This window comes from Geotrypetes seraphini, chromosome 12, assembly GCF_902459505.1.
Source record: "Geotrypetes seraphini chromosome 12, aGeoSer1.1, whole genome shotgun sequence".
Lineage (NCBI taxonomy): Eukaryota > Metazoa > Chordata > Amphibia > Gymnophiona > Dermophiidae > Geotrypetes > Geotrypetes seraphini.
In genome coordinates, this window is record NC_047095.1 from 23,292,416 (window position 1) to 23,317,941 (window position 25,526).

The 25,526-nt window shown below is 41.1% G+C and overlaps 1 protein-coding gene across 9 annotated transcripts in view; it reads left to right on the forward strand.

Annotated features, from left to right (window-relative positions):
- EVI5 (ecotropic viral integration site 5) overlaps window positions 1-25,526 on the forward strand; it is a 363,365-nt gene that overhangs the window by 318,932 nt on the left and 18,907 nt on the right. The window contains exon 20 of one of the 9 annotated variants that reach the window (XR_004536596.1): window positions 6,652-6,783. The exons of the other annotated variants lie outside the window; for them this stretch is intronic. The gene's annotated coding sequence lies outside the window, so the exon portion shown is untranslated. The remainder of the gene's footprint in view (window positions 1-6,651; window positions 6,784-25,526) is intronic. 9 annotated transcript variants of the gene reach the window in all.

The window sequence follows — 25,526 nt, forward strand, 5'->3', positions numbered from 1 at the left end:
GCCAAAGTATATTTGATACCATTGAGTCATTGGCTATTTTTCAAGACAAAATGTCCCAAAGGAAGACCCCCAGCAGCTTCAAAACATATTTCTGGCTCCTCAGAACTATATATCCAAACTTAAAACGTTCCTCTTTAAAGATGCCTTTACCTTGTAATTACTATTTCCTTTGAAATTCGATTATCCTTTACAGAATCTTAAGGCAACCAAAACGCTTTTTTTAGAAGCGACTTCCCCAGCCTAATTGTACCTCCCTCTCCCATTTTCCTCTTTTATTTTTATCTGGATGTATTTATTAATTTTTCCTTCCCATCTTCTTGTAACGTATCATGTATATTCAAGTGTAAATGTTTCACCTTTTTTTTAGTTTAGATAAGTTTTTATTATTTTTTTTAACTTCTATTACATATTATTATAAACCATTTAGATATCTGTATGATAAACGGTATATCAAAAATAAAGAAACTTGAAACTATCTACTCATGGTGTTTGTAAGTCCAGGATCCAACCACGAAACCCTCTCATTATATTCTCTTCACAAATGTCAAAGAGAGAGATTCATGGTAGAGAAAGTCAGAGAGAAAAGTTTTTCATTGATGAGACCAGGTACATATTTATTTATTTTATTTTAAAAATTTCTATACCGTTTATAACTAAACAGTTAACAAGGTATACATACATAATCTTGAAACATCATAAAATAGACATACAAAAAGATCTTAAAACTCATAGCTAAAAAATGCTAGCAAAGCTTTACATTAAAACAAACCTTAAAAGAGATAAATATTAATATCGTGTCATGGATAAAAATTAATATCATAACTGTGAATCTCAAGCAGTTCATCAAGTTTACCTAAGAAGAGAGTTTGACTAAAAGAAAGCACCAACAAACATACATTGGCATCAAAAACTTAAGTCTCCATTAGTTCAGGAACTGCATCTATATTTAGGGTGTCTTAATCACCTTGACAATGAACATTGTTTGAGGTCTTCAAGAGTGGTCATTGTCCTATTCCAGTCTAAAAGAGATTAAATATTTAACCTCATCTATCAAAGAAGGGAAGAAGTGTCTTTGCCAGCAGGCTGACTAATCTACTGAAGAGGGCTTTAAACTATAAGTGATGGGGCAGGGTGATCAAAGCTCCCGGGTGAGTATAAGCCCTCAGGTATATAAATCACTGAATACCGCTACACGGATGGGAAAAGGGGGCAATGTCTGGAAAGCAGTATATATTAATGCTCAAAGTATGGGAAACAAGATTATGGATCTAGAAGCATTGATGGAAGAAGAGAAGTTGGATATAGTGGCGATCACAGAGAAATGGTTCACAGAGAACCATGACTGGGATGTAGTTATACCGGGCTATAATCTGTTCAGGAAAGACAGGGTAGGAAGAAAAGAAGGAGGAATAGCGTTGTATGTTAATGATCATATTAAAGCCACACAATTGCAAGATCTTCAGGGCAACGATGAGGCACTGTGGATCAATTTGGAAAGAGGGAATGGTTAATATATTTACATTGGTGGGACACAGAAGTCAGACTTACCAGCTTGTAATTCCTTACTTTTTCCATTAAAGTTTAACTGCCAAATCTTTGACCATTTTTCTGATTTTCGGAGATCTATTCCATTGGTTTCTACTCCATCTGGTGTATCCACTCTATTGGATATCTTTGTGTCATCTGCAAAAAGACAAATTTTTCCTTTTAACCCTTCAGCAATGTCTCTCACAAGGCAAGGATATTAAAATTGGCCTCCGTACCAACTCCTGAAGCACACCACTACTCACCTTCCTTTCTCTGAGCAAATTCCATTTACAGTACCACCACTTTCTGTCACATGCGGGTCCACCAGTTTCCAATCCAGTTCACCATTTTAGGTCTTAAGTTCAACCCTCTCAGCTTATTAGAGTCTTCAGTGAGGAAATGTGTCAAAAGATTTGCTGAAATCCATGTAATTACATCTAGAGCGCATGTCATTTATCCAGTTCCTTGGTCACCCAGTCAAAAAAAATCAATCAGATTCATTTGGCAGGATTTTCCTTTGGTGAAGCCATGTTGCCTTCAGATTCATAAGAACATAAGAATTGCCGCTGCTGGGTCAGACCAGTGGTCCATCGTGCCAGCAGTCCGCTCACATGGCACCCTCTGGTCAAAGACCAGCGCCCTAACTGAGACCAGCCCTACCTGAGCACGTTCCAGTTCAGCAGGATCCTGTCCAACTTTCTCTTGAATCCCTGGAGGGTTTTTTCCCCCATGACAGACTCTGGAACAGCGTTCCAGTTTTCCATCACTCTCTGGGTGAAGAAGAACTTCCGTACATTCGTATGGAATCTATCCCCTTTCAATTTTAGAGAGTGCCCTCTCGTTCTCCCTATCTTGGAGAGGGTGAACAAACTGTCCTTCAGTACCTTGAATGTTTCGATCATATCCCTTCTCAATCTCCTCTGTTCGAGGGAGAAAAGGCCCAATTTCTCTAATCTTTCACTGTACGGCAACTCCTCCAGCCCCTTAACCATCTTAGTCACTCTTCTCTGGACCCTTTCGAGTAGTACTGTGTTCTTCATGTACGGCGACCAGTGCTGGATGCAGTATTCCAGGTGAGGGCACACCATGGACGGTAGAGCGGCATGATAACCTTCTCCGATCTGTTCGTGATCCCCTTCTTTATCATTCCTAGCATTCTGTTCGTCCTTTTTGCCGTCGCCACACATTGCGTGGATGGCTTCATCGATTTGTCGATCATAACTCCCAAGTCTCTTTCCTGGGAGGTCTCTCCAAGTACCGCCCCGGACATCCTGTATTCATGCATGAGATTTTTGTTACCTACATGCATCACTTTATACTTATCCATGTTGAACCTCATCTGCCATGTCGATACCCATTCCTCGAGCCTAATTATGTCATGTTGCAGATCTTCGCAATCCCCCTGTGTCTTCACTACTCTGAACAACTTCGTATTGTCCGCAAATTTAATCACCTCACTTGCTGTACCAGTGTCTAGAAAGTTAACCATATTTTTCCTTCAGCAGCGACTTCATCTTTTTTCCTACCACCAACATTAGGCTCATTGGCTTGCGGCCTGTAGTTTCCCATTTCTTCTCTGTCCCCGCTTTTGTGAATAGAGGCCACATCTACTTTTCTCCAATACTGCGGAACCTCTTCCATCTCTAAAGATCTATTAATTCTTAAGAGATGTTACCAGGATTTCTCTGAGTTCTCTTCAGTATCATGGGATGTATCCCATCCAGTCTCATAGGGCTAAATTCACTAACCTAATTTCTGTGGCCGATCCATGGCCAATTCTAGCAGACCTGACCAATTCACAACAGCAAAAAATTCTAATGAGTGCGATAGGAGGAACACCTCCCCCCCCTTCTGCCCGCATGGATCATTAGTGTGCGATTCTGATGCATGCACAGACCATCTGCTTTTCCTGCAGATGGTCTGTACATTCGTTTTGTGTCCGTTTTTGTTGGGGGGGTGTTCTGAGTTGGTTTGGGGGGGGGGGGTCAGGCCCTGACTCTCCTGGTGTAGGGAAGGGCAGAAACCCATACTTTCATGCATCATCATCATCCTTTTTTAACTCAAAAACTCAGAGTCACTTTAACAACCGGCCATTGAAACCCTTCCTCCCTTCTCAAAAGCATTCACAGCACCAGCAGAGCTGACTCCTGTGTCGGTAGTGCAAACATTTTTGAAAACAGGGACTTCGGATGACAAATCAACACGCAGACACCACACAGTTCCAGAGAGCCCAGTTGAAAAAACTCCGGGCTCTCCAGAAAGAAAGCTCCAGCTTCTGGCACACATTCCTGGGAAGAAATAGATACAACGATGGCACGTTTTATTTTTCTATGTAGGCGGATTTTTGTCATGCCATAATATAACCTTGATTTTTACTTTTATATCCCAGCGAGCCCGTGGTTTTAACCTGCTTTAAACCCAGGGGTTAAAACCATGGGCTCGCAGTGCGGGGAAGGGCAGGAGAGATTCAGGGGAGAGCTTGGCGGTGATTCGGGGGAGAGCAGGGCGGCAATGGAGCTGGAGAGTTGGAAAAGATATTTGCGACTGGTCCCCAGCAGTCGCTTCTTGGGTTGATCAGCCAGCCCAGTCGGATTGCAAAATTTGTTTTGTGAATCGGGTCCCTGCTTACTTTGCATGCCGTTCCCCTCATTTGTATGCACGGATCAGAAGCGGATCGCAGGAAAGGTTAGTGAATCAGGCCGGAGGGAAATTGGGTCACAAAGGGGTTGCAAACCGTTTGGTACACGATCGGTTTGCTTAGTGAATCTAGCCCATAGTTTTGTCCATTTTCAGATTTTCTAGTAGTTTATAAACACTTTCTTTTGTAAATGGCACAATATCCACTCCATTCCTATATATATCCTCGGCAGCCAACTGTGGTCCTTCTCCAAGATTTTCTTCCATTAATATTAAAGAGAAGTATTTGTTTAGCACATTCGTTTTTTCCTCATCACTCTCCATATAGTCGTTCTCAACATCTTTCAGTCTTTAAATTTCATTCCTAGCTTATCTGCTTACCCCAATATATCTAAAAAAGGCCTCATCACTTTTTTTTTTTTTTTTTAAATATCTTTAGGCATTTTTTCTTCTGCCTGTGCTTTTGCTAGCTGTTTTCCCCTCTTCTTTCAGTTTAATCCAGTAATCCTTTCCATTATCCTCTTGTGTTTTTCTGTACTTTTTGAGCACAGCATCTTTTGCCCTTATTTTTAAAAACCACGTGTTTGGAGAACCCTATAGGCTTTCTATCTGGGGGATGCACTAAAGTCAATGATCGTCGCTAAAGGGAAGGACCTCAGCATCTGAACCAATCAGGGCCTTAGGCCCCTCTCCATGCATCACATGATGCACTGGGGAGGAGCCTAAGGCCCATTGTCATCGAAGGAGGAGGAGCAGGATGTGTTTTCAGTACCTCATATTCCCAACTTTTAAGGTATGAGCTGGAGGGGGAAAGTGGGGCCTCCAGTGGCAGGAGGGAGTGGGTATCCCTCCTGCCTTTTGGGGGGGAGGAGGAGGTAGTGGGCACCTTCATGGTAGGAGGGAGTGGGCATCCCTCCTGCCTTTTTGGGGGCGAGGAGGAGGAAGCTCTTTCAATGGCAGGAGAGAGCAGGCATCCCTCCTGACATTTTGCCGCGGGGGAGTGTAGAGGGACACAGTGGCTTGAGGTGCTGGTACAGGGTGGGAGGGCATGGCACGGGGGGGGGGGGTGCTTTTTTTTTTAATGGGACAGGTTGTGTATGTTTAACTCACGTGCAACATCTGTTCCATTAAAAAAGATACAAAAGCCCTAACAGCAATGACAGGAGACTGTCACTGAGCGATTGAATCGGTACGTTTGCATCAAAGGGTACAGTTTATCAGAGTCCTTACTACCCAAAAAAAGTACTAGAGGAGTCTTAACTTCCACCAATTAGCTTAGAGTAATAATTTCTCTTTCCTTCTTTTATCTCTTTTTACTCCCTAATCTGAGCTCTCTATTCAACCCTAGAAGAATCTGTTAATGAATGCTGCAATATTCTTTCTAACTTTTGACATTCCTCCTTCTTTATCATGGAGAAATACCAAATTTAGATCTTTCTTAATCACATAAGTCCATATTCTATAAACCGCCTTAAGTTAGTTGAAGATGCCATTTAAAAAAAATAAAACATCATTTTAAAAGGAAAAATGTAGGCGCTTTTTGAAACCTAACACCACTGTAGACATGGCTAATGCTGGAAGTTTCACAACACTCGAATATGCACAATATCTTTAGTCAAACAACTTATTAGTGCATTAGTTACCACCTTAAATGTGTCCAATGACTACCGTCACCATGTTCCTCAGAATGCCACACTCAATATATTAGATAATTGATTACTCAGTGTGGTAGCCGTCCTCATAGGAACCTGTATTCGGTGAAGTTTTCAATTTGACCCTTTTATATTAAATATATCTATTTGTGATAAAGTGCCACTGCTTAATAATGAATAAATAAATTATCATGACTTCAAAATAGACGTATTAAATAGCCACTTAGCTTAGAACAGTTCTGTCTTAATCCCCACCGACGCGTTTCAGTCTTCTTCCTCAGGGTCGGGGATGGAGAATAAAGAACAGTTCAAAACCTAAGCATATAGCTAAATCCATAACGTTCTCGCCAGGGACAGACCAACTGTTTCCCTCCATCCCAACCTGGAGCAAAAATCTTAGCATCTAACATGTGGCCCCAGAATTCATTACTTTTAAATCAAGACTGTCCAAAAGAGCAAGGAAGATTCTGATCTTCCAAACTGAGGTTAAAATCCCTTTCTGTGATAGTATGCTGAAAAATGATGGAATGCTGAATTAAAAACGAGTGCAGTTCATTTACCATAGCAGTCTAAATCTCTAACAGGCCTATCTCTAAATGAGTGTAATTTTACTCTGAGGGATAATTCCTCTATGTTAGATGTCATAATTGTTTGTATAACTTGTTTGAACTCCAATGTTTTAGTATAAATTACTGCAATACTCCCTCTTTTTTTCCTTTCCTGAATATACAGCATAACTTAAAGGACACATCAGTTGAAGCACAGGATTTTCATTAATGGATAGTCAAGTCTTGTAATTAATACCAAACCTTATTGTCTTTCTGATTTCTGTTAGATTTATCAGAGGTTTCTCCAATAGCAGACTCCTTCATTAAGCTTCTAAAGAAGGGAAAAGGAATGCCTATTAGCTAGACAGAGATCTGAGGACATTCACTACTTGTCTAATCCTGGTATACACAGATTCTATGTAAGTATTTATAGAGATGGCAAGTATGTCCAGTAGAGCAGTAGAGGTTTGATATGTCAGTAAGAAGTGTGAAGAAGCCTTTTCCACCCAGGTACCTTCTATTTCTGGATGTTAACCTAGGCTGAGAAGAATTACCTGACTATTAAGGCAACCTTTGAAAAATTGTGCCACCTGTTGGATGGCAGACAATATTAGGTTTAATGTTTCCAGACCATAGAAAGCTAGAGTTGTGGAAAATATCAAAACATCTCAACTTCAGACAGGCAAGTAAGATAGCTCTTTTCCCCCTTTGTTAGCTTATTGACTGGGACTGCAAAACAGGAAAGCTGATACATTACATTACCATTTGCGCTTTGGAGCGCAAATGGAAAAAATCTAAATCCCCCTCTGATAGACAGACCTGGAGGGCTAACATTAAATTTTACAATTCAACACTAAAAAAAGCCAGGAAAAATTTCTTTGGAGATAAGATCTCTAGATCCAATAACCAAGTCAGTGCGCTGTTCAACATCTGGCGCTCCCTAACTACAAAAAAAGACCCACCTTCGCTTCCACCATCCCTATCAGCTGATGCCCTTGCAAATTTCTTTAATGAAAAGGTTACCACTCTAAGATGCTCCTTCCCTCCCACAGTCTCCTACAATTCCCTGACCTCTATTGATCTCAATCCTACCTCACCTGTATCCACCCCCATTCCTGCCGACAGATCCTGGACCGCCTTCGAGCCTGTCTCTGAACCGCAAGTCTCCAAACTCTGCCACAAACTAAAAACTTGCAAGTGCATTTTGGATCCTTTCCCCTCCTATCTATTCGATAATATCCCTACACAGGCCATCGCTTCCCTCACCGACCTCATAAACTCTGCCCTAACATCGGGCCTTTTCTCCCCCGACATGGGACACATTTCACTGTCCCCTCTACTGAAAAAGGCCGACCTTGATCCCACCATTCCATCTAACTACCGTCCTATAGCAAATATCCCTTTCCTAACCAAGCTATTAGAATCCATCATATCCACCCAACTCTCATCCTACCTAGAACGTTTCTCTATCCTCCTACCCCACCAATTCGGCTTCAGACCCAACTTCAGCACCGAATCCCTCTTGGCCTCACTAATCTCTAAGGTGCAACAACTCCATTCTCGAAACAAATTCGCTGTTCTTCTTCAATTCGACCTCTCCGCAGCCTTCGATGTCGTTCACCACGACATCCTTATCTTCCAACTCTCCGAAATAGGCATAAGCTCCACAGTCCTTGATTGGTTCTCGAAATTCCTACGCTTCCGCTCCTACACCGTAAACACAAACGGTTCCGCATCCCCCGTCTGGAAGCCGAAATGTGGAGTCCCGCAAGGCTCACCCCTCTCTCCTATTCTTTTCAACATCTACATGTCCTCTCTGAAACTCCTTCATCTATCCCCCCTAGAAACTCTCTACTCCTATGCTGACGACATCCTCATCCTCCTCGAAACCGACGCGAACCTCTCGAACCTCACTGAGAACATCTCCACATGTATTACGAACCTCCAATCCTGGGCCCAATCTGTACAAATGAAACTAAATGAGTCCAAAACCAAACTCCTTTGGCTCGGCCCAATTTCAGATCATTTACCCACCTCCATCCCTCTACCTTCCGGCCCCACTCTTCATCTTGAGTTTTCAAGCAAAGTCCTAGGCATCATCTTAGACTCCTCTCTCTCCTTCAACGATCACCTCAACTCCCTGGTAAAAAAATGCTTCTTTAGCCTCCATATGTTAAGAAAAGTAAGATCTTGCTTTCATCATTCTCATTTCGCCATCCTCGTCTAATCCACCATCCTCTCTAGACTAGACTACTGCAACTCCATCTATATAAGCCTAACTAAGAAAAACCTCCATAGACTTCAGCTAATTCAGAACGCCGCTGCCAAGCTTATTTTCGCAAAAGGCAAGTTTGATCACGTTTCCCCACTCCTCTCCAAGCTTCACTGGCTCCCAGTATACTCCAGAGTCCTCTATAAATGTGCCTGCTTAGCCTTCAAGATTCTACATGGCGTCCTTCCTCCCGTTATCCCACTCTTCTGGAATTCATCAAACCCGCTCTCTTCTAGACCCTCCCAAAAACTGAAACTATCTTTCCCATCTATAAAAGGTATATCCCGCGCAGGAAAACTTGGAACATCCCTCCCCTTTAGAACCACTGAACTCTGGAACAACCTCTCATCCCCACTCAGAAATTCTAGCTCCTTCCAATCCTTCCGTAAACGCTTGAAAACTTGGCTCTTCTCAAAAATCTAATCTCCTCCCGTTCTCTAGTACCCTGCCCCTCTCTATCCTCTCAGTCCCTCTCCTATATCCCTTCTTTGTAATTCCTTTCCTCTTAACCTCTGTAAACCGTACCGAGCTCTGCGCATGCGGAGATGGTGCGGTATACAAACCTAATGGTTTAGTTTAGTTTAGTTTATGAGAGAGACTAAAGAAAAAAAGAAGAGCTATCCATGATCTTGAAACCAGAGAATTTGGAATGAGTACCAGTAAAATAGGATTAAGAAGTTTTGCATAGACCCATTTATGGAAAGAAAAAAATTCCAACTATCGAAGACAAAAGCAATCCTGGAACTTGTTTGGGATGGAGAATGTTTCTAAAACTAATAGAGCATAGACCAGAAGAGGACCCTTTGAAGATCCTACAGTTGTCATGAATCCTCCTTGGAAGGAGACTTTTGAGATCTGTAGAACTCAAAAATTATTAGATTGTTACTTTCAGAGGCCAGGGAAGCCACTGGAATGGGTTTCAAGTGATTTTTTTTTTTAAATCAAACTATCTCCAGTATAGGAGTATTTAATCATCTTAGTATAAACTGAACTCCGAGGACAAGCAGGCATAATATTCTCACTTGTGGGTGCATGTAAATAGATTATATTTAGTTGAAATGGCCAACCTCCTTAAGAGGTATGTAAAAAATATATATATAAAAATAAGTGTATAGTGTATTTAGCTGCAATAGTAAACCTAGTATTACATGTGTACATACATAGGACAACTGATTTGATATAAACACGTTCATATAAGTAGGATGATAGATTATTGGCATAACCATGCCCATATTAATAACTATGTAACACCACCACAGAGCGTTGTGCATTGAAACACCTCTCAACTCCTTGTGGTAACATCTCTACAGAAGCTAATATATCATAATGCCTTTACAGAAACTCATGTAGTATAGCGCCTTTGCAAAGGCTCATGTAAACCGCTCTGAATTGACTCCCCAGTCATTAGTAGCGGTACAGAAGCTCTCAATATTCATAATCATGTCATCCAAAAAACTTGGTATGTACACTACCAAGTATACTGTCACTTTAAAATTTTAGGCAGTGCCCATATTGCGTGCATGCTGGTGCCTTCCCACCCGATTTTGACTAGAGGATCATCAGTTCTTTGTTTTCTGCGAAGCTGAAAAACAATGTCTTCAGTTTTCTCTTCAGTGCATCAAACTTGTCAACTTTTTTGTGTCTTCAGTTTTCTCTTCAGTGCATCAAACTTGTCAACTTTTTTGTGCTTTCCTGTTCTTAATTTTCATAATTGTTTCTTTTTTATCATGTTCCAGTATTTTTGGTTTAATTTTGTCAACTTTTTAGTTTGGGGGCTTTCAAATGGTGTGTCCTTGTAGGCATGCTTCTTTACCACAAAGCATCTATCTTTTTCAGGATACTTTCCATTCAAGCTCCCCAGGCCATTGAGCCCTTTAATTTTCAGTCAGCCATTTCCCCTCCATTTCATAGACAGTACTGAAGGCTTTGAGAAATACTTTTCTTGAAATCAGATCATCTCAGACTCTGACCCACATAATCGGTGTGTCTGGTGTCTAGGTCCTGAACTGTGCCTTCAGTCTCTATATCCAAAAGAGGTCACTCAAAGCCCAGAAACTTCATTCTAGCATCAACATCTAGCATGGCAGGGGACTCAAAACCCAATACTGAGTCTCCTATAACCCCAGCATCGGCACTGAGGGCATCAACACTGTATCATTGATGCCGCGAGTGTCAAAGAATGTAGCATTTAAGAAAGTTAAAAAGCACAAATATTCTTCCCCTTCTAGGCATGACACTGCATCCTCCCAGGTGTCAATTTTCTTGATACACAGTAAACATCAACACAACAATGGCTTGTTCTCCTTCCTTTCAAATGGTGTGTCCTTGTAGGCATCCCTCGACATCAATGTCTCCAACGCCACACCAACCAGTATAGCAGACTGCTTCCATGCTGGTACCAGCACCACCTCTCTAGGAGGAGATCTGGGCTATTCTCCGACAAGAGTTTTCATGGCTACTGCAATCGCAGTCTTCACAGACATTAAAGGATTCCATGCCAGAGGATACATCAGATTTCGCCAGGTTAATGTTTATTCTATGTATAACCTCTTCCTTGCAGCTTGAGAGTCCCACATGTGAGAATATGATGCCTGCTTGTCCTCAGAGAAAGCAAAGATACTTAGCAGGTATTCTCTGAGATCAGCAGGCATATATTCTCACAACCCTCCCACCTACCCAAATTGGCTTCTTAGCTTTGTTATTGAACTGATAGACCCACAAGCCAACTTCAGGTGGGAAGGCACCGACACACATGCAGTATGGGTCACTGTCTAAATAATTTAAAGTGACAATTCACTTGGTAGTATGTGTACTGGATTCCATGGATGATGTCATCCACATGTGAGAATTTATGCTTGCTGTCTTTGGAGAACACCTTCTAACAGGTAAGTATCTTTTCTTTCTCTAAGTAGTGGTGGTGGATTTCTTTTAAAAAGTAGCTGATCATAGCAGTAGTATGACTCCATAAACCCCTTAGAACAATATATTCCTGGAAGAACTAGTGAGATGATATAACTTCACATCACATATCATGTCAGATCAAAGATTACTATGTATTTCCATTATACAGTACTTCTGAGACTCCTGCAGATCTATTCAGACTATTTGCATACGACCCATAAACTTATGACCAGATAAAGCAGATCATTTAGCACAGTGCCTTCGTTGCATTTGCAGCTTCCAGCAAGAAGATTCAATTATTTTATTGCCTACTGTGCAATTTGCTTATAACATACTCGTACATTCAGTCATCCTGATGATCCTATTCTATACCAGTTGTTGATTGTGTTCATGATAGCATACAAGTGATATACAGTTCAAGATCCAAGTAGTAGTTCTCGTAATCCGCAGGAACTGAAAAGAGTCAAGAATAAACATAAGGCCCAGTAAGGCAACTATTCAATTTAAGCTCAGGATATACTGTAGACAACAAAATAATGGCCACCAGATGTATCTGAAAGATAGGATTCTTCAGAGAGAGAGAAATAAACTCAGTCTTTTAAAGTGATATTTTCACCAACCTTGAGCATATATCAAATTTTCTATGTAGCCTTATTAGAAGAATTAGCTCCCAGGCTACTGGGTAGCACCCCTCCTCCTCTGACAGAGAGAAGACTATAATAATTTCTGGCTAAATAGATCTTGGAAATAGCTTTGAGCAAGTAACCATCATACACATTCTCAGTCAAATCCTGAGGGTATGCTTTGGTCACTCTTAAACTGACAGAACTTTTAGCTTAGTTTGTATCTAATAGTTAATGTATAGTAGCACACTTATGAAGAGCTTTCAGAAACTTGGTCAAAAGGGATATTTCAACAGAAAGTACCTCTTAAAAATTACTGAACTGGACAAATTGAAATTATATACACTTGGTGATACCTATTAGAATCCTAAGTGAAAAAAAGTTTAAATTGAGGTTTCCTGTAATTGCTGTATATGTGCTTCAAGAAAGATGTACTTCCTTAGTTACAATAAAATGTGTGGTTTTTTTGTGAATAGTGTTAAGGTTTGAATAATTTAAAAATTATTTTAGATGACAGAAAGGTAGGAATAGTAGTAGTTTGGTATATTAATAGAATTGTCTTTTTCATATAATTTTGGATGTGTATATACATTCTGAGAAATACATATTTCTTTAGTTGTTATTAATATTTCAATCATATATTTGCTATAAAATTTCTAATGGTGCTCAGTTATAATTTATTACTATGGTGCCTTCAGTTATAATTTATCACTATGGTGCTCATTTTCAAAGCAGATGGATGTCTCAAATAGCCAAAAAATACATGTGCTGTAAACATTCAAATTCTGTCTTTTTAAATCATAAGATGGATGTTTTACACTGCGGTTCATCCAAATAGCAAGGAGGGGGGCACATTGGAGGTATGTTTTGGGCAGGCCCACAATTAGATGTCTTTCAGTGATAATGGAACAGGAAGAAATATCCAAGGCCAAAATGGTCATTTTTATCTAGACCTCTTTCAATCACATCAAGGGTGCAAAAAGGTGCCCTGATTGAGCAGCAGACCACTAGATAGAAAAAGGCATTACCCTTCCTTAATTTTCCTATGGTTACTGACTCCCTCCTACCCACCTAAAAAGTAAAACTGACAGAGGATACCAAGCTCTATGACAATGGTCATTCCTAATAGAGCAACAAACAAGTGTATGGGGTAGTCTACTGATTGATGCAGTGGACTTTGAACAACAAGACCTAGGTATAACTCTTTTTTTTTCTCTGAAGACAAGCAGTCTTAATATTCTAACATGGTTGACGTCATCCACAGAACCCAGTACAGACACAGCTTAAGTGCTCTACCACATTAAATCTTTAGGCAGTGCGCATACCACATGCATGCTGGTGCCTTCATGCCCAGCAGCTCATGGACCAATCAGTTGTTCATTTTCTGTGGTGCTGAGAAGTTGTGACTTCAGTTCTCTCTTCAGTGTGTCAAACTGTTTTGTGCCATCCAATACTTATTTTTCATTCTTTTCCTCCTACTTCATTGTTTTTGTTGTGTTCCAGTATTTTACCTGACTTCGGTTCATTTTCAACCTTTAGGCCACTCCAGGCCCTTTTTTCCCTCCAGGAACATTGTTTTCGGTGTCCTAGTTACTTGAACTCACTGGCCATTGAGCTCTTTATAGTAGAGATTAAAACTGTTACTAAACAGCAAGCAATGGATAAAGTTTTTCTTCTATGGAAGATTGAAAATCTGGAAAATCAAAATCGGAGTTTAAATCTAAAGATTTTAAATTTTCCTATGTCGAAATTTAAAGCTCCCAGAGAGATTTTCAAGGACTTTCTAACTTCCATATTAAAAATTTCGGAAGTGAATATACCACTTTTGCAAACGATTTACTATCTAAAAAGGACAATAAAAGAAATTAATGTAACAACAGAACAAGAACTATCAGCACTTTTGGAGTCATCAGATTTTGAATTGTCAGGATGAGCTACACTAATAGTTTCCCTGGTATTTTATCAGGGTAAAGACTTTAGTTTCTTATTTGGGAGAAAGAATATACATATATCCGGATGTCTCTAAATAGACTCAGTCAAGAAGGAAAGAATTTCTTACATATCGTGATAAAGTTACTTCATTGGGTGCTTCCTTCCAGTTAAGATTTCCTTGTAAATGTTTTGTGTTATATCAAGATAATAAGTATATTTTTTATGACCCAGATCAATTACGTTTCTTTTTAGAAGAGAAAGGAGTTTTGCTTGCACCTCAGTGATTTCTGGAATAATTCAAGTCCATTATTAATGCTGACGTTTTCACTTTAATTTCCTTTTATTATGGCAATACTGTATGTTCTCATTCCTGGAAGAGTTTCTTTCTTGTTTTTCTCTTCCTTTCTTAACTTGAGGACTATGTTTAAGTTAATATTGCTTTTCGGTTTATCTCTATTTAACCCAATAGAAGATTGGATGAACCAATATTGTTATATTACCTGTTAAGCACAATTCTGTACTTAAATGAAATAAATAAATAAATTGTAAGTGAAAAATCACTATCCCAAAACGCGACACATAAGAAAGCTAAGAAGATAAGGGAGGTGAGATGTGGTAGAGACATTTATATCAAAAATCAACAAATATATATATTACTCACCAGAGATGGGCTACACCCCCACCCCCATAAACATTTCATCAAAAAGTAGAGAAAAAGCCTCAAAATTGATATCAGCAGTCAACCATCAAAATTGATATACGTTAAAATCTGCTTTATTTTCTATCACAGGCAAAAAAAATTCTACCACCACTGAAATGTATTTATCAAAAGGGTGAAAAACCCATCACTGTGCACAGGAAAAGAAAAACTGAAAAGTTTAACTTAGCTTAGGATCCATGGTCATAAAGATGCTGTGGCTGGAAAAGTCTGGCCAGACAAGATGGAACAACGGCGCTGACGAAATGAACAGTCCAAAGACCATGTCCCCTTCAATTCCAACAAGCAGATTTGAACGTATATCAATTTTGATGGTTGACTGCTGATATCAATTTTGAGGCTTTTTCTCCACTTTTTGATGAAATGTTTATCGGGGGGGTGTAGCCCATCTCTGGTGAGTAATATATATATTAGTTGATTTTTGAGTTAATTTATTACTCTTATTTTTTTACTTGAGAGACATTTATATACCTGTGTGGCATGGATGTGCATAGGGCAAGTCTCTTTCAGTTGAAGGGGGGCTCTGGAATGGGAGGGCATGGAATGAGATTGGGAGTCATAGGCTTAGGGGTAATCTGGGGAGGTACTTTTTTGCAGAGAAGTGGTGGATGTGTGGGGTGGTCTCCCGGTGGAGGTAGTGGAGACAGACTGGGTTCGGGAGGAGGGGTTGGTGAATGCTGCAGATAGGTGGACTGGATGATTCATTTGGCCTTTGTCTGCCATCATGTTTCTATATAAGCATGATCAAAGTGAAAACAGGTTTAAAATACAGCTGTGATAAACTAATAATAGGAAAAGACCTCAGATTCCTGCACCACAAAGAATATGAATTCACAATTGGCTAATGGCAGGGACAGGATTTCTATCATTGGTCAAAAACCTCTTGTGACTGATCAAAAAATTTAATTAATTTCAGTGTGTTATACACCATGTGATTATTTAGATCAGCTTGAAAACACAAAGCACTTATCTATAATAATGATAAGAGCTGCACTTATCTTAAATGATGATAAGAGCCCAACGAGACCCGTTTCGCCCAGATTTAGGCTTCGTCGGGGGATTTTATGAAAACTATGAAAGAAAAAAGTGCAGTCAGATATACAATCTAAGTACAAAAGCCGCTGAAATTTTAAATTGAAATAGTACTCACTGCGTTTAGATTTACTGCTTATGCAAATTTTAAAAATGGCACCGGTGATTCTCCAGGTACTCCAGGTGAGGGCGCACCATGGCCCGGTACAGTGGCATGATAACCTTCTCCGATCTGTTTGTGATCCCCTTCTTAATCATTCCTAGCATTCTGTTTGCCCCTTTCGCCGCCACCGCCACACATTGCGCGGACGGCTTCATCAACTTGTCGACCAGTACTCCCAAGTCTCTTTCCTGGTGGGTATCTCCAAGTACCACCCCGGACATCCTGTATTCGTGTATAAGATTTTTGTTACCGACATGCATCACCTTACACTTATCCACATTGAACCTCATTTGCCATGTTGCAGCCCATTTCTCAAGCGTATTTATGTCACGTTGCAGATCTTCGCAATCTTCCTGCATCTTCACTATAATAATAATATAATAATAATGTTATTCTTATATATCACCAAAGCCATAGTAGTTCGAGGCGGTTTACAACAAGAAGAGCTGGACAATCAGCGAAAATAATTACAATGAAGTCATCAAATACATGTAGAGAGGGAGGATACAAGTAGGGGAGGGAGAAAGTCAGAGTAATAGACACAGTGTATAGACATCGAGTACATGTAAGTAAAGTACAGGGATAAGGCATTAAGAGTTCTTGGTTACAAATCGGTTGAACAGGTTTGTTTTAACTAGTTTTCTAAAGCTAAGATAGGATGAGGAGTGCTTAATGATGTTACCCAACCAACCGTTCTGTTGACCTGCCTGGAAAGCAAGAGTTCTGTCCAGGTGTCTCTTGAATCGACAGGCCATTATTGTTGGGTGGCTAAACATATGTACTCTGCGTATAGGCCTGGTAGAACAGTCCAGGTTAAAATGGGAAATCAGGTATATGGGGGCCAAACCTTGAATGGATTTAAAACAGAGACAGGCAAATTTGAACAACACTCTTGCTTCTAGGGGCAGCCAATGAAGTTTTTGATAGTAGAGGGTTATATGTTCCCATTTTTTAATACCAAAAATCAGTCGAACTGCCAAATTTTGTATGATTTGGAGTCTTTGAATGGTTTTCTTGAAAGACTCCAGATAAATGATGTTACAATAGTCGAGATGGCTTAAAATGGAAGATTGCACCAGTAATCGGAATGATGCTGCATCAAAGTACTTTCTGATGGTTCTTAGTTTCCATAATGTGGAGAAGCCTTTTCTAACCAGTAACTCTGTGTGAACATCTAGAGTGAGGTAGCGGTCCAGCGTCACTCCCAGAGTTTTTATGGAATCAACAATAGTAAAGATCTGACCGTTCAAGGAAATTGAAGTATCTTTGATTTTGTCATTCGGACTCTCCAGGAAGAATTTGTTTTTTTCTGAGTTGAGTTTTAGTTTGAATTTAACCATCCATGATTTGATTTTCTTTAATGTTGATGCCAGATGATTCTTGGTCTCAGAAGTCAGGCTTGTTAAGGGAAGAACTATGTTGATGCCGTCAGCATAGATATAAAATTTGATTTTTAAGCTTTGCAGTAGATTCCCCAATGGGGCTAGGTAAATGTTAAACAAAGTGGGGGATAGAGGGGAGCCCTGCAGGACTCTGCATGGGTTTACCCAGCTGGAGGATTGTTTATTATCGCTATACACTCCGTACGAACATTTAGTCAGGAAACCTTGAAACCATTTTAACACATTACCGGAGAATCCAATTGTCTCCAAACAGTCACTACTCTGAATAACTTAGTATCGTCTGCAAATTTAATCACCTCACTCGTCGTGCCAGTTTCCAGATTGTTTTAAATATGTTGAAGAGCACGGGCCCAAGCACCGAACCCTGCGGCACTCCACTGGTGACGCTTTTCCTGTCTGAGTATTGTCCTTTTACTCCCACTCTGTTTCCTATCCACCAGCCAGTTTTTAATCCACATGAGTATTTTACTCTCGATTCCATGGCTCGCAATTTTTATGCGGAACCTTGTCAAACGCCTTCTGAAAATCCAGATATACAATGTCGACTGGGTCACCTTTTTCTATCTGCCTGTTTACTCCCTCGAAGAAGTGCAGCAAGTTCGTCAAGCAAGATCTTCCTGTGCTGAAGCTGTGCTGGCTGGTCCTCATCAGATTGTGTTCGTCAAGATGCGGTCCTTTATCAGTGCCTCTACCATCTTTCCCAGTACTGAGGTCAGACTCACCGGTCTGTAGTTTTCTGGATTACCCCTAGAACCTTTCATGAAGATCAGCGTAACATTCAGACCATTGACCTCCATCTCAATGGACAGTCAATGCTCCTCTTTACACACATCCCTTGGCTCGCCTTACGGAGAGTACTTCAAGGACTCTGACTCATATCTCTACCCATTCAGAGGAGAATTTGCCAGAATACTCACTAGAAGAATCCTATGGTATATATTTTGATCCTTCCCCTCCTCCTCAATGACACAAATCTCCACCAGAAAGTTTCTTTTATTTGCTTTGTATGGCAGATGGGGCAATCTTTACCCATTAAAATGGAAATAGAGGAAGAGTCTATCTCTGATATGTTTGAACTTCTTGACTTTGAAATACCACCCAATGAATGCATTAAGGTTCCTTTGCATAGAGTCATGAAAGATACCTTATTTAAAAACTGAGAGAACCCCCTGTCAATCCAGGTAGCTCTTTAAAAAAATGGACACAATGTTCACTTCAAGAATGTGCCATATTTTTTGGACCATAAGATGCACTTTTCTCACAGGTGGCAGCGCAGGACCGGGCAGGCGGCCTTGTGCATCGCTCTGCCGCTGGAGAGGAGGAGGCTGATGCTTCAGATGACCAGGCAGGCAGCCTTGTGCCCTGCTCTGCTGCCAAAGAGGCAGCCGCTTCCAGCGAGGGAGGGCAGTGGAATTGAGTTAAGGCAACGGGGGAGCTGCGTCCAGCGAGGGAGGGCAGTGGAATTGAGAAAGTAACGGGGCCCGAGCCTGCCAAATTAAAAATAGGTACAGGGGAAATAGGTATGGGGGGCAGCCCGAATTAAAAATAGGTACGGGCCGAATTAAAAATAGGTATGGAGGGAATTAGGTATGGGCACACTGAGGCCTGCTGAATTAAAAATAGGTACATGGAGGGGTGAGGCCAGTGTCTGCCTGCCTGCGGGAGGATGCTTTGGGGGTGGTTAGGCCTGCCTGACCTGTCCCCTGTCCCTACCTGCCTGCCTGCCAACCACTAGGCCTGCCTGCCCTGTCCTTACCTGCCTGCCAGCCACTAGGCCTGCCTGCCCTGTCCCTGCCTGCCTGCCAGCCACTAGATCACCAGAGGGGGGGACAGGGTACAGAGCCTGGCAGGGAGGGGGGACAAGATGCAGAGCTTGGCAAGGAGTGTGGAGTTGGGTGCAGAGCCTGGCAGGGAGAATTTGGGTCAGAATGTTGTTTTTTTTTTCTTGTTTTCCTCTTCTAAATCTAGGGTGCGTCTTATGGTCCGAAAAATACGGGTATTTGGCTAGAGGTTCTTTTTAATGCCTTTGATGTTTCTTCCAGAATATCTAGAATTGCAATGCGTCATTTGGCTTGGCTTAGTGCAGTGGTCTCAAACTCGCGGCCCGGGGACTACATGCGGCCCGCCAGGTATTATTTTGAGGCCATCAGTATGTTTATCATAATCACAAAAGTAAAATAAAACAGTTTCTTGATCAAATGTCTCTCTAGTTATAAATTACAATATTATTATTATTAAGACATAACTAAAAAGAAAAATTTATGAACTATAAAGAATTTTTATCTCATGCAAAATTGTCATTTCTTTAATAAGACATTAAATATTTTTTCTGAGGCCCTCCAAGTACCTAAAAATCCAACAAGTGGCCCTGAAAGGGTTTCAGTATGATACCACTGGCTTAGTGCGTCCTCCCCCCCCCCCCCTGATGATGCCCATAACCATAATAGAGGCAGAAGGGTTGCCCACTCCCTCCTGCTCCCCAAACCTCCCCTGTATCTCTAAATTATGATGACAGCAGGAGGGATGCCCAATCGCTCCTGCTCACAAGCCTACTACTCCAAAATGGCAGGTCTTCCCAGTGCATCTTGAGTGCATCTTCAAACTTTCGACAACTACATGAACGAGAGGGCATTCCGAAAAATTAAAAGGAGACAGATTCAGAACCAATGCTAGGAAGTTATTCTTCACCCAATGGGTGGTGGACACCTGGAACGCGCTTCCAGAGGAAGTGATAGGACAGGGTACGGTATTGGAGTTCAAGAAGGGATTGGACAATTTTCTGAAGGAAAAAGGGATAGAAGGGTATAGATAGAGGTCTAGTATACAGGTCCTGGACCTGATGGGCCGCCGCGTGATCGGACTGCTTGGCATGATGGACCTCAGGTCTGACCCAGCAGAGGCACAGCTTATGTTCTTATATTCTTATATGCAAACTTCAGTACACAAATGCTTTTCATAAGTTCCTTGTAAGGGAGATGACCTGTTTGGGGATAAAATTGAAGAAACTGCTGATAACAGAATGATACTATAACACACTGATCAAAAAACACACTGATACAATAACAACTTTATCTAAACCACACACTACTCAATCTTCTTCATTGTCTAGAACAGTGTTTTTCAACCTTTTTACACCTATGGACCGGCAGAAATAAAAGAATTATTCTATGGACCGGCATCGGTCCGTGGACCGGCAGTTGAAGAATACTGGGCTAAATCGTGGGCCAGACCCCGCCCATCTCTACCCAATCTCCACCCCAGACCCCGCCCCCATAATAGTACTAATTGCACCTTGCACATCCCATGCCTCATCTGGAAGCCTTCCCTCTAACGTTGCAACATCAGAGAGAATGCTTCCAGTTCAGGTATAGGATGCCCGTAGGAGCCACTGCCCATGGCTTTGTGCACTGAATCAGTTAGGAAGAAGGAGCTGGCTCAAAGATAATGCCGCATTGATCGCACCATGGACCGGCGGTTGAAGAACACTGTTTTGGGCCTGATGCACATGCTGGCCCTGTGGACCGGCAGGAAATTTCAGTGGACAGGCACTGGTCCATGGACCGGTGGTTGAAGAACACTGGTCTAGAACATTGATGCCCAAAAGGTCAATCGCGATCGACCAGTAGATCACAAGGGTAACTTGAGTCAATCGTGGAACTCATCCTGGGGCTCCGCAATAGATTCACATTGACTTTGTGTTCTCCCTGCTTTCCCGACACCACAAAAGCCAGGTGCAAGTGCCGGGCCCACAAGCCTCCCCCCACCCCAACATCAATTCTGATGTTGGAGAGGAAGTTCAAGGCCAGCCAATCACTGCCTGGCTGGCCTGGAACTTCCTCTCCGACATCAGAATTGAAGTCGGGGGGGGGGGGGGGAGAAGGCTTGTGGGCCCGGCACTTGCACCTGGCTTTTGTGGTGTCGGGGAAGCAGGGAAAAATTGATGGCAGTGGCTGAAATCGACAGCGGTGGCTTGGGGGCAGAGAGGGAGAGAGAAAGAAAGACAGAAAGAAAGGGGGGGGGACAGGGAGAGAGAAAGAAAGGAAGGAAGGGGAGGGGGGCAGGGAGAGAGGAGAAAAAAGTTGGGGGAAGGAATGGAGTGTGTCGGGTGGCAGGGGGCAGGTAGAGAGGAAGAAGAAGTTGGACTTATGGAGGGACAGAGAGAGATGTCAGTTGGGGAATCGAATGAGATCTGGAAGAGAGGAAGAAAGACTGGATGCACTGTCGGAAGAAGTGCAACCAGAGACTCATGAAATCACAAGACAACAAAGGTAGGAAAAATGATTTTATTTAAAATTTAGTGATCAAAATGTGTCCATTTTGAGAATTTATATCTTGTCTATATTTTGCACTATGGCCCCCTTTTACTAAACCGTAATAGCGGTTTTTAGCGCAGGGAACCTATGAGCGTCGGGAGCAGCATGGGACATTCAGCGCAACTCCCTGCACTAAACACCGCTATTGTAGTTTAGTAAAAGGAGAGGGGGTATATTTGTCTATTTTTGTATAGTTGTTACTGAGGTGACATTGCATATTTTAAAGTCATCTGCCTTGACCTTTTTGGAAAAAAAAACTTGAATATAAATTATAATTAACATTTTCACTGTGTACAATGTGCTTTGGTTTTTTTAAAAAATTTATTGTTGGTATATCATTTTGACTTAGTCATTTTAAAAAGTAGCTCGCAAGCCAAAAAAGTGTGGGCATCCCTGGTCTAGAAGATATTCTGCCTCATCCAGACATTCCTATTTAACACCAAAAGACATTACAATCAATCGTCTTCTAGGCCTGCTCCTCAATGAAATCTCTGTGAACCAGGAAGACGTACTGAGTCAAATAAATTACCTGGACTGGATGGTATACATCCCAAGGTACCCCACTACTTTACCATGTTTAGTTTTGCTGCTACTGTTCCCAGGGTGGGTGGGAGGGGGGAGGGAGAGGGTTGGGGAGGGATTGGGGTTGGCTATGACTCTCTGTGTGTGGATTCTTATTATTACTTTGTTGTACTTCATCGTTGTATTTTGTTTTTGGTAAAAAATAAAAGAAATTGATCCCAAAATATCCACAAAGAAGAAAATCCAGAGAAAACCACATAAGAGCCTTAAAGGACCTAGTCCGCTAGGGATCAGGACCCAACACGGTCCGCGTTTCGACAGGACTTGTGTGTGATAGTATGTGATGATCTTAAGATGGTATTGTGTATTTGGATTTTCAAAAGGCATTTGACAAAGTACCTCATGACAGACTTCTGAGGAAATTAGAAGTCACTGGAGGAGCGAAGAGAGAGAGGGGACATGATTGAGACCTTTAAGTATATTACTGGGCGTATAGAGGTGAAAGATGATATCTTCAGTCTTACAGGGCCCTCAGTAACCAGAGGACACTCGCTGAAAATCAGGGGAGGGAAATTTCAGGGTGATGCGAGGAAGTACTTCTTCACTGAAAGGGTGGTAGATCATTGGAACGAGCTGCCTCAGAGGGTGATTGAGGCCAGCAGCGTGTTAGATTTCAAGAGAAAATGGGATATTCATGTGGGATCTCTAGGAGAGTAAGAATCAGGGAGTGGGTCATTGGTATGGGCAGACTCGATGGGCTATAGCCCTTTTCTGCCGTAAGTTTCTATGTTTCTATGGGATAAGAGATAATGTCCTATTATGGATTAAGAACGGGTTGAAAGACAGAAAACAGAGATTGGGTTTAAATGGTCAATATTCTCAATGGAGAGCAGTAAATAGTGGGGTTCCCCAGGTCTGTGCTGGTACAGCTGCTTTTTAATATATTTATCAATGATCTAGAGATGGGAATAACTAGGGAGATAATTAAATTTGCTGATGATATAAAGTTGTTAAATCGCAAGAGGATTGTAGAAAATTGCAAAAGGACCTTGGGTGTCAAAATGGCAGATGACATTTAATGTGAGCAAGTGCAAAGTAATGCATGTGGGAAAAAGGATCCCAAACTATAGCTTCTGTGATACAGGTTTCCACGTTAGGAGTCACTGCCTAGGAAAAGGATCTAGGTGTCATAATTGAGGATAGGTTGAAATCCTCAGCTCAATGTGTTGTGGTGACAGCTAAGAAAGCAAATAAAATATTAGGAATTATTAGAAAAGGAATGGAAAACAAAGGAGGAAATGTTATAATGTCCTTGTATTTCTCTATGGTGCTGCTGCACCTCAAATACTGAGTGCAAATCTGGTTGCCGTATCTCAAAAAAATATAGGCAAGTACTGTACTCTGAACCACAGCCATTGTTTTATATGATATTGGGACAATAATTTAAAAAAGCCCAAACAACAGATAATTATAAAGACCCCTGAAGCAGGCCAAAAGCCAAAACACTGGCAATGTCGGGTCTTTCGTTGAATAAAGAACTTTAGGTCCCAGTTCTGCTGGCTTATGCACTTCTGTTTGGGTATAAATATAAATGGACCCATGATTATAAGGATTTGGCAGATTCAGAGCCTTGAATCATCATAATCTCTGATAGCTATTGATACGAGTATGAAGGTACCCCAAAAATGTATTTTAAAAAAATAGTACTCTATTGACTGTGGAATTTAAAAGTGTATTTGGAATATATTTTTTATACAGCAAATATAATTAGAGCTCCTTTTACAAAGGTGCGCTAGGGCCTTGCGCGCGTTAAATTCCCGAGCGAGCTAGCCACTACCGCCTCCTTTTTAAGAGGCAGTAGATTTTCGGCTACCACATGCTATAGCGTGCGGTAATTTTGTGCGTGCGCTAAAAACCCTAGCGTACCTTCGTAAAAGGAGCCTTTAGTTTTAGCCAACTTAAGCCCTGAAATACATAAAATCATAAAGTATGATGGCAGATATGGACTTCAAGCATATCTAGTTTGCCCATTTTTATTTTCTCTTTAATATTACAAAACAGAGCTGATCTTTAGCCTAGTCTTATATCTTCCTTAGATCCTGTATATTAATTTTGTGCTTTTAATTCCAATACATATTTGCCTCTACCACCTTAATTAGGAGGACATACAGTATATGTGCCACACTTGCTGTGAAGAAATATGTCTTTTTGAAGATCATCCTGTTGGCTTCACTGTGACCTCTAGAACTTCCTTTCCTTGCTTGCCTCTTGTACATTATACCTCTGATGTTGAATGTTTCTACTGTCTGTGTCTCTTTTATACATAACATATTTAAACTACATTAAGGCCTTTGGCAGTTTCACAAATGCAGCTAATTAGACAGTGTGGGAGTAAGGCATAAAGTTCAGTAGGTGAGCAACTGATTTCAAACCTGGTGATAAATTTAATCAGTTATGGTCAGATTTAAGTGACTATAAGGATGTTTCAAGATTTGAGACAAAGAGGAGGGGACTGGTGCTCTCCGCTAGCCCCCATGTACAGTGCCTTGCAAAAGTCTTCAAATACTTGTGCATTTTTTTTACATTTTATTGTCTAAAAATTATAGTAACATAGGAATGTTTTCAATGGCATTCAAAGTTTAGAATTCAGACTTGAAAGTTTCACTTTGGTGTCATCATGACACAAAACATTTCCCCTGTTCCATAAGTGAGCATCTTCTTTTTGGTGCACTGATGTAGTACAGGGAATGCCTATTTTAGAACAGCATTTTAAAACCAAGATTCTATTATAGAATACTAGCATAGGTTGGCATTGGCATGCCTAAAATATACGTCTGCTATAGACCTGGTGTAACTGCAGCATGTAAAGGTGGCATGGGTGTGTGTAACCCATAGTATTCTGTAAATTATGGGCTTATGTAGGAGACATACCCATGTCCTATCTATGGTATTCCTACATGTATTGCCCCTCTTGCAGTCATGCACAGTAGCACTTACATGTACCCTTATAGAGTAACACTTAGGGCATGCGTGTGTAAGTGAAATTTTTCCCTGCATTTATATGTGTAAGGGGCACTTATTTATCCTTATAGGTTGGGTGCCCCCTTTGTAGGTGCTGCACGGAGAACACCTATTCTATAATTACATCTGAGTGCCCAGATTCCATTATAGAATATTAGCATAAACTAGCATTAGCATTCATAAATGTAAGTGCATGCTTTTATACCAAGTCAATGGCAGGTATATTTATCTATTTTATTTACTTATTTTAAAAATTTCTATA